We start from the raw sequence: 10,710 nt of genomic DNA, 5'->3' as shown, positions 1-10,710 counted from the left end.
CAAGTTTCAAAGGTAACGAATCTAGATTTGACAACCTTTAGTCCAGTTTCCTCTGAATCATTTTGATTCTTTTAGGGAAGCAGCTCATGCCCTCTTAGGAACACCCATGCATGCAGTACCCCAGCTACGGCCCTTAGGCTTCCCACTGTTCCCAGATCTTTTTAAAAGGGCAGAAGAAAAATCTCCACGTAACACTGGGCATCAGATAAAATGACACACAAAGCTGTTGTTAAAAAGAAAACCACAGGGGCGCCTGGGTGGCTCAGTCGGTTGAGTGTCCAACTTCAGCTCAGGTCGTGATCTCGTGGTTCATGAGTTTGAGTCCCGCGTCGTCTGCTGACGGGGCAGAACCTGCTTGGGACTCTCTCTCTCTCTGCCCCTCCTTCGCCCTCAAAATAAATAAATTAATTAAAAGAAAGAAAGAAAGAAAGAAAGAAAGAAAGAAAGAAAGAAAGAAAGAAAGAAAGAAAGAAAGAAAGAAAGAAAGAAAGAAAGAAAGAAAACCACATGGGTGCCCGGGTGGCTCAGTCAGTTGAGCATCCAACTCTTGATGTTGGCTCAGGTCACGATCTCACTGTTGTGAGACTGAGCCCCGCGTCAGTCTCTGCACTAGACACGGAGCCTGTTTAAGATTTTCTCTCTCTCTTTCTCTGCCATTTGTGCTTTTTCTCTCAGAGAGAGAGAGAGAGAGAGAAAGAAAGAAAGAAAGAAAGAAGAAAGAAAGAAAGAAGAAAGAAAGAAAGAAAGAAGAAAGAAAGAAGAAGAAAGAAAGAAAGAAGAAAGAAAGAAGAAAGAAAGAAGAAAGAAAGAAAGAAGAAAGAAAGAAGAAAGAAAGAAGAAGAAGAAAGAAAGAAAGAAAGAAAGAAAGAAGAAAGAAAGAACAAAGAAGAAAGAAAGAAAAAAGAAAGAAAGAAAGAAATCCACCAGCCTAAAATGGTGTCACTTAGACCAAGTTCCCAAACTGATGCGTCATACATGATCTAATTACAGTTTCAACCTTCCCCAGAAATGTCATCTCACTTGACCCACAGGCCAGGAGTTTTTCAGTCCATACCAATGAATCTGTCACCTGGGTCCTCTCCACCCTCCCCAGAGAAAGATGAGATAATCCCTGTGGAAAGACACTTTGTTTTTCCCCTAGAAAGCTGCCTCACCTGGAGAAATGCTTTTGTTTGGCTAACAACCTTCTTGCCCCACACTCCTTCTTTAAAAACCTTCCACTTTGTCCAGCTTCTTGGGAGTGCCTGCACTTGCCAGGTGGGATGCGGCCCGATTCATGGATTGTTTCACAAAGCCGATTGGATCTGCAAATTGTCTTGGTTGAATTTTGCTGTTTAATGCTGTCGATGTGAGTTTTTATGTCCCCCGAGGGTCACTTTTGTCATTCTTTTTGTTTTGCCCAGAACAACACTCAGAGCATATTGTTACCCTCTCCTGTTTAATTTACTGAAGTTACAGGTTGAAAATATAGTTTCTTCCTTAAGCTTTTAGGTTCAATTTATAAATCGCACTCTTTGATGTACAAGTCACTTTAGAGATGCTTGAAGAAAACCCTCACACACCACAGCGAAGTATCAATCGTCTGGCAAACACAGTTCTCCCCATGAAGACCTACCATTCAGGTTTCATAAGTCCAAGGGACTAAACTTATAAAACCGATGAATCTTAACGTTCTCTTAAGCGTTTTGCTCCCGCTTATAAAGGCAGTATGAGTGCAACTTGAAATTACAGTCCAAATCCATTAGTGGGTTGCACATTTTAAATTAGAATCACAAAGCAAATCTGTTAAAAGCCCTCAATATGCCCAATTCTCTCGAATACAAGTATACACAGTTTGTTTCTAAGATCAACCGAAAAATACAAATGCTGCAGGGTTAAGGTACTTTATCATCTCTACAGGTGAGTCTGGATCTCCTTGGGGTGGAGAATGTCCTCCCCCTGAATAGTAGACCTTTATACCCTACCTGCAATGTGAGATTCCTGTCTTACCCAGCCGAGGCTGTTGCTAGACATCCCAGAAGAGAATGAAATCTCCAACTAAGACACCCAAGGGTGACTTTTCTTGTGACTGCCTGTGGATTTGGGCCCTTTTTCAGTCACTCTGCCCCAAATTCCATTCTCCCCATCTGCCTAAAAACAGAGCCTTCCAAGAGAACTCGACTGTCATAAATCTCCTTCTTGGGACTTTCATAACTTTTATCAATGGAGATAAAGTCACGGCGATAAGGAGTCACCTACACAGATGTTGTCACAAAAATACCACATTTCCCATCTGTTCTCCTAAAGGCCTGTTTATCCTTCCCAGAAGCCGTTTGTTTTTTACCTACATGCCCTTTTTTCTCACCTGTCTTTCCCTACTGACATGTTAGATCAGCCTCCAATTCTAACCACCCCTTTGAGTAACATTTTTCTGTGTGCCTCTGCATAGGTACACGAATACATCTTGGTCTTTTCTCCTGTCAATCTGTCTTTTGTTCATTTAATTCACACGTACCCAACACTGAACCTAAGTGGGTATACGCAACTCTTTTTCTTCCCGCACACCTATCAACCATACTTAGCCAATGTGTCTACTGGACATATCTATTCACTGCTCCCTCTCCAGGGTGATTCCTATCATCACACAAATGTAAGGTTACTGGCCCATAAAACGTGTATTTAAATCTCATTGACTGCCCTCCTTGACTTCTTTTACTACCGTTTTCCATAGCACACTGTAACCTCTCACTTCACTTTCTCTTCTTCCCTTCTTTCTTAAACCCCCTCCAAAAAGCTTTAACGCCTCCCACTTCTCCACTGAAACTGTCTCTTCTGTCCAGTCTTCATCCCCAATGTCTGGGAACAGTGCCTGAGCATGTAAAGCATCCTCCATCAATATTTACTACATAGATTGTTTCTTTTTTTTAATATCAACTTTTTAAAAGTTTATTTATTTTACTTTTTGAGAGAGAGACAGCATGGGTGGGCAGGGGCAGAGAGAGAGAGAGAGAGAGGAGAGGGAGAGAGAGGGAGAAAGAGGCGGGGGAGGGAGAGAGAGGGAGGGAATATCTCAAGGAGGCTCTACAATGTCAGGGAGGAGCCCAACATGGGGGCTCAAACCTACGAACGAGGACATCATGACCCAAGCCAAACGCTTGACCAACGGAGCCAGCCAGGCGCCCCACAGATTGTGTTTCTGAATACCTTCCTTATTCTCCTTATTTGCTAAAGCCACACTTTGTATTTGTATAGAAATCAGAGTGACATTTGAATGGATTCCAGGACTTTGGGAGGGGTCTCCCTTCCAGTTCCAAGGCCATGCCGAACAGACACAATTGCAGATTGTAGCGTTGGCCAAAAAAATAGTGAGTGTGCATTCAATAGAACCAAGCTGTCATCACCGCACTGATACTTATGAACCAGCCTCCTCCCCGGAGGGGGCTGGCATTCTACGCCACTTACTGACCTACCTGTCTGAACTTTGCTGTCCATCCCTTCCGGGCTGCTTCTCCAAGTTCTGTTTCAATCTTTGCCCTCTGCCAATTGGTGGGAGGTGTGCTATTTTTGCTTCATTACTGCACACAGCATAAAACACCCAAACTGAAACGGGATCAAAGCTTTGAAGGTAGTTATGCATGGGCTTTAAATGATGGCTGTCATAAAAATAGAAGTGAGCATATGTGAGGAGTTACATTTTGCCAGGTGGAATGTCCCCAGCCTTCCTTCTCCCACTGAAAGCACAAAGAGAATGTAAATTATACAGAGGCAGGGATTGTATCTGTTGTGTTCCCACTGTATCAATGTATGGCAAACACACAGGGCGCCTGGGTGGCTCAGTCAATTAAGTGATTAAGCCTCCGGCTTCTGCTCAGGTCATGATCTCACTAGCTCAGAGCCTGGAACCTGCTTCACGTTCCGGGGCTCTTTCTGCCCCTTCTCTGCTTGTTCTGTCTCTGTCTGTCTGTCTCTCTCTCAAAACTAAATAAACAAACCTAAAAAAAAAAATGCACACAGTATAATATATTAATATTCCAGGACTTAGCATTCATTGCTGTGCATATGGATGGGCAGCTGGTCAATGCCAGAACTTTCCCTCCGCTCAGCTACCTTAAAGTTAACTCCCACTCCCAACTATCGTTTAAAACCAGTTCCTAGGAGCATCTAGGTGGCTCAGTCAGTTAAGCGTCTGACTTTGGCTCAGGTCATGATCTCACGGCTTGTGGGTTCGAGCCCCTTGTTGGGTTCAGTGCTGACAACTCGGAGCCTGGAGCCTGCTTCCGATTCTCTGTCTCAGTCTCTCTGGCCCTCCCCAGCTCCTGCTCTGTCTCTCACTCTCTCTCAAAGATAAATAAACATTAAAAACAACAACAACAACAAAAACCCAGCTCCTAGACTTTTCGTAATGCAAAATCCTAGAAAGAATACAGAAGTCCTTGCCCTGAAAGGAGAGGTTGGAGGGAGGTTTTGTCCAAAAGGATATATAATAAAGGGTACAAAAAAATGACAAAGGAGGGGAGGAAGTAAAGGTGGATCTAGCTGTGGGCAGGGGAGTAAATTTTTTTTTGGTGGGGGGGGAGGTGAGGAGGTTTCTGAGAGGCTACTGAGAATGTGGGAAATCCCAATGAGTGTGGCAAGGAAGAAAGGGAAGAAAGGGTTGAAAAGTCTGGTTGGGGGTTGGTTATAAATTGGGTTTTGTTTGATTCTCTTAGAGGGACTTGAGAAATAAATGATATATTTTTAATTTTACTATTTCCTTTTTCTTATTGGACTGTGCTTCTGTATTTTCATAGAATTTTATTTTAGAGAGAGAGAGCCAGTGGGGAGAGGGGCAGAGAGTCTTTTTTTTTTTTTTTTTTTAACATTTATTTATTATTGAGAAACAGAGAAACAGAGCATGAGCAGGGGAGGGGCAGAGATAACGGGAGACACAGAACCTGAAGCAGGCTCCAAGCTCTGAGCTGTCAGCACAGAGCCCAACGGGGGGGCTCGAACTCATGAACCGCAAGATCACGACCTGAGCCGAAGTCAGATGCTTAACCGACTGAGCCACCCAGGTGCCCTTAGGGGGAGAGAGTGTCTTAAGCAGGCTCCATGCTCAGCACAGAATAGAGCCTAAGGAGGTGGGGCTCAATCCCATGATGCTGGGATCATGACCCGAACCGAAATCAAGAGCTGGACGCTTAACTGGCTGAGCCCCCCAGGCGCCCCTGGACTGTGCTTCTTTAAATGATATTCCACTCCAGGGCTGAAGCTCTCTCCTTCTGAGTGATAGCAGAACACTGAGTTCCCTGAGGGCAGGAAGCATATCTTCTTTATTTTGTATTCCTGGGTGTAGCCAGGCGCCTGCTACAGAGTTGGAGCTCAGGGAGTAGTTCTGGAATGGAAATAAACCAGACTGTCACCTACCAGACCTAGTGGGCTTGTCTTAGCCCCCCAGGCAAGGGCAGCTGAAAGCCTTGTGGGAGGGCCAACTGGTGTTTCGGCTAGTTTTCTTCTGGTTTGTCTGTTGGGTTTAGTGTGCTTAGCTCCTCGACTTGTAAAGTTTTTAGAGTTTTGTTGCCGTATGATTGACTTACAGTAAACTGTACTGTATAATTCAAAGTGTATAATCCGGTGAGTTTTGATATGTGAACACATGGGAAGCCCACACCCAAAGAACATAGCCGTCACCCCAACAGCTTCCTCCTGGTCATGACGTTTGGCATGTTTTGTGTTGTTTCAAGGTTCTGTGATCTAGAGGTAAAGAGGAGAGGTAGGGGATGGGTGAAAGAAGGTTCATCGTGAAGCGACAGTTGTCGAATCCGGGTGAGAGGTACACTTTCGCACATAGGTGGGCAGATAGTTTTCCCCAGCCAGGTTTGGGAAAGTGGGACAACTCTTGTGTACCCACTTCCATTTTAATCAGTAGTGAATGGCAAGTCATGGGAGTTGTGGGGGTTGTCACATAACTAGCATTTGCAAAGAATCCAGGCACTATGACCTTTGCTGAAAAGCAACTTAAAGGTGAAGGTGGGGGACCACGGTATCTATTTGCAATGCGAACTCTTATGTTTTTGTCAAAAAAAAGTTTTTTTAATGTTTATTTTTGAGAGAGAGGGAGAGACAGAGCATGAGCAGGGGAGGGGCAGAGAGAGAGAGAGGAAGACACAGAATCCGAAGCAGGCTCCAGGCTCCGAGCTGTCAGCGCAGAACCCGAGGCGGGGCTTGAACTCATAAATTGTGAGATCATGACCTGAGCCAAAGTCAGACGCTTAACTGACTGAACCACCCAGGCACCCCTGTTTTTGTTTTTGAGAGAGAGAAAGAGAGAGAGAGAGCACAGGTGAGCAAGGGGGAGGGAGGGGGGGGGGGAGAGAGAGAGAGAGAGAGAGAGAGAGAGAGAGAGAGAGAGAGAGAGAGAGAAGCAGGGCTGGAGCACACAAAGTGCGATCATGACCTGAGCTGAAGTCTGATACTTAACCAACTGAGAATCCCAGCGCCCTCTAAGGTACGTTTTTATACTCCCTCCATGTGTTGCCTCATAGTCATTGGGAGTGGAGCGAAATACATCTGTCAACTCAGAAGAAAGAACTTAAAAGAACACGGGAGCTCTCAGCTCTGTTCCCCCAAAATGCAGACTTGGTAAAGCCAAGAAGGACCACCCTACCTTGCATTTGTATGAGATTTTACGATTTACTAAACACTTATACTCATCAACTGGTTAAATCCTTTAAAAAAATTTTTTTTTTTAAGTTTATTTACTTTTGAGAGAGGGAGAGAGACAGACCATGAGTCGGGGAGGGGCCAAGAGAGAGGGAGACACAGAATCCGAAGCAGGCTCCACGCTCTGAGCTGTCAGCACAGAGTCCGACACGGGGCTCGAGCCCACAAACCGTGAGATCATGACCTGACCTGAAATCTGACGCTAAACCGACCACCCCAGGCGCCCCTCAACTGGTTAAAATCTTAAGAAAGTCCTAGGATGGTTAAGAATATCTCCATTTTTAGAAGGAGAACTCAATTTACTCAAGTTACACAAACTAATAAGTGCCCACATCTGGTTTGTGGCATGGCTACTATGCAAAACTGGAAAAAAGTGGAGAAAAAACACTTTCAGGAGGAAGCTGAAATACTGGACACCAAGAAGCCTTCTTGGGCAATCCACTCAGGAATTCAACTCCCAGTTGTAGTCGAGGGATAAGGAAGAGGTGAGGGTCCATGGCTTAAAACAGATTTCTCAGATATTTTACATTCAAATTGACAGTTTCTACTTCATGCAACAATAACAAAATTCTGGCAACAAAACTTTCTGTGTTTAAAATAATAAATGGGAGCACCTGGGTGGCTCAGTCAGTTAAGCCTCTGACTCTTAATCTTGGCACAGGTTATGATCTCATGGCTCCTGGGACGGAGCCCCACATTGGGCTCTGTGCTGACAGTGCACAGCCTGCTTGGGATTCTCTCTCTCCTTTTCCCTCTCTGCCTCTCTCTGTCACTCTCAAAAATAAATAAATAAACTTAAAAAAATAAAATAATAAATCCCTTCTTTTTGATTAGAGGAAAACATGAAAAAAATTATGGCTTCTGATGCCCTTTCAAAAGGTGAGTCCTAGGCCAACGTCTTCTCTTCCAGTACAGAAAAGTATCTATGTTCCCACCACCAGAGATAGTCACTTAGATGGACATTTTGCTGTATGTGCCTTTACACACACATGTGCATTCACAAACACATTTGTATTCATATAGATGCAAGTGTGGGTAAGTGTACAGACATTTTAAAAACTGGAATCATGGGGCGCCTGGGTGGCGCAGTCGGTTAAGCGTCCGACTTCAGCCAGGTCACGATCTTGCGGTCCGTGAGTTCGAGCCCCGCGTCGGGCTCTGGGCTGATGGCTCAGAGCCTGGAGCCTGTTTCCGATTCTGTGTCTCCCTCTCTCTCTGCCCCTCCCCCGTTCATGCTCTGTCTCTCTCTGTCCCAAAAATAAATAAACGTTGAAAAAAAAATTAAAAAAAAATAAAAACTGGAATCTTACTTTGAATACTGTTTTACCTCCTGCTTCTTCTACTTATGAGCAAATTAATTCTTTTAATACGATATAGCTAATTAGAAATCTTTGGTGCTTTGTTTCCAGGCTTTTTAAAAGTTACCATTTTTCTTAAACTAGAAACAAAGATTCTAAGGTACAGTAGAGGACACAGTGAAAGGTTAAGTCTTCCTCCAACCTCTTGGACAACCGTACCTGGTCGTCCTGGTATTAACTCTGGGGCTTCTGACCCACCCACCCCTAGGAAATACTATCCTCCTTCCTAACTTACCGAGCGGCAGGTCACTTCCCAGCTAGACTTTGTCTCTCACCATTTCATGAGACCTGCCATTCGCCCCAACTCTAAACACTGCCTAAGTAATTATACATCCCCCCCCCCCCTGTTTTCTCAGCTCTCCGAAACCTTGGATTAAGTGCATAGAGTAAAACATGAGCCTTTTAATTATCTTGGTTACCATAAATCGCAGAATCAAGCTTTTTATACACGTAAACAATTCCTATTGCTCCATTTGAAAACGGCCTGGTCCATTTGAAAACAGAATAGTGATTCTGCACAGAGCAACAAGTTTTAGGTGGTAGCCTAAAGATTATTGGTTTTAAGTGAACCAGTCTGGTTTTAGAGTCATCACTGCAGTGGCCTGACTTTGATCCCAGCCCCCAGCCTCTGGGTCCTGCTGGTCTGAGCAAGACCTGTACAAAGTCTGGAACTTACTGCTCAAAGGCAGGGCTCACAGAGAAGGGTTCTGACAAACCATATTCAGTCTACCATTCCCTGTTCTTTCCTGCACCTTCTCCATGAAGCAGCTGACTCTAAAATCATTACCAATGCCCAGGACTGACTTACCGCTCCCTCTCCCCCTTTCTGTAATGCCCTCCATTTCAGTGCTATGCAGGAGAATTCTCCGGTTGGGTAGAGGGGTGAACCGCAGCCCACATTTCCATCCGTCCTTGCCAGGGGCAGCGTTACACTGCTTGGTAAACCTGTTCCTGGTACATCTCCACCCACAGCCCCCACAATTGGGCTACGCTGTAGGCAACTGACCACTGAGGCTCAGCCCAGTTATCCATCAACTGGCTTCTAGTTAGTTCTCTCTTCACCCACAAGAAACAACAGTAACAACTGAGGCAAGAAAGCCAAGTCACAACCTGAAAGAAAAGATATATTGTCTCCATCTGGTCCACCCATCGGGGAGATCAGTCGCTCCATTCCACCACATAGGAGATGACCAAGCTGCTGCCATGGCTCCTTTGGTTGTTAGCTCATCCTCCGTACTACTTTACTCTGGGATTCCAGTCTCTGCAATCTCACCCTCCAACTCTGCCAGCTTTTTCTCCCATCATTACATCAAAGCTTTAGGGAAACCGAAAGAATCCTGTCTTTATAAAATGTATGAGGACCACACTTAAGATGGTGAGGAGGAAAGAATTGTGTGTTTTATTCTGTGTGCTATCGGATTTACGATTCTTAAACAACAAACAACCATGGCTTGGAATGCTTACCGTGTTTTGCGGAGAAGTTGATCCATGTTCCTAACATGCTCTGCTTTTCATTCCTTCCCTTGCCTCTTCCTTTTTTGCCTCCTCTGCTTGGAGGCGCTGCCATGATGGGTGAACTTTCTGATCAGAGTATCAAACAGGTGCACTCTCTTAGCATTAACAACATTGTAAACGGGCCAGCAAAGCGCACGCTCCACTAATGGCCAGTCTATAGCTTACACTTGCTAAAATACGAAAGACACTTCTAGAATGAGGCATTCCATGAGCCAATCTTAAAAGATGGTAGCCCTAGGTGATCCCTGTGATGGACTCTAAAATTGGCATATATCTTTACTTTTTTTCCTTTTTATTTTAAACTTCTTGAAGAATTAAACAACCTGCTCTCTTTCTTGATGTTCCTCAGCTCGTGTCGCTGTTTTGTGACCCTCGTGACTCTGACAACGTAGAAAAACCACAGTGAGACGCTGGGGGATGGTTGTTTCCCTTATGTATGTTAAGCACCCTCCAGGCAGAACTAATAAATATTCAGCAAGTGATTAGTTGGTCCATCCCCACGTGTCCTTTGCAGATCCCTGCCAGCTCTCCTTTCACCAGCAGTTTCACTTGGTAATTTACAAGTGTTCTGGCTGCACTCTGCACCTGCCAGCATTGCAGTAATTAGCTTAGGATGCAAAACGCTTTCTAAATTAAGGTTCCGGACTTGTAGAATCAAGAAAGGCTGATAATCAACCTTGCAACTGTAGTACCCAACGAGCAACGGGATAAATAGGGATAAACAACCAGGGCAAGTCCTTTAACCGTCCCGCGTGCACATTAGAGGTCTATGCAAGATGCAGGTGAAACCCAGCTCAACAGTGAGGGGCAGGTGGCAGGGTCAGTGGGCGAAGATTTGCAATCAAGCCCTTCCTCCTGCCCTATATAAGCAGCGTGGAGGGCGCGGGCCGGGGCGTTTGGGGGCACCTACGGCTGGAGGGGCATAAAGCCTCAGCGCCGCGTCTCGGAAGGTGAGGAAGGGCGGGTGTCCGAGCGGGTTGGACCCAGAGACGGCGGCGGCGGGCGCTGCCTGGAGCCCGGTGCAGCGAGTCGGACGTCCCAGCGGGGCGAGGGGTGACCAGGAGCCGGGCGGGGAAGGATGAGCTGGCTGGGATGGGAGGAGGAAGCCGAGGGAGCAGGAGGCAGAGCCGCAGGAGCGGAAGAAGAGGAGGCGGAG

Source organism: Felis catus, chromosome E1 (genome assembly GCF_018350175.1).
Source record: "Felis catus isolate Fca126 chromosome E1, F.catus_Fca126_mat1.0, whole genome shotgun sequence".
In the NCBI taxonomy this organism is placed as follows: domain Eukaryota; kingdom Metazoa; phylum Chordata; class Mammalia; order Carnivora; family Felidae; genus Felis; species Felis catus.
Note: the sequence above shows the minus strand (reverse complement) of the source record.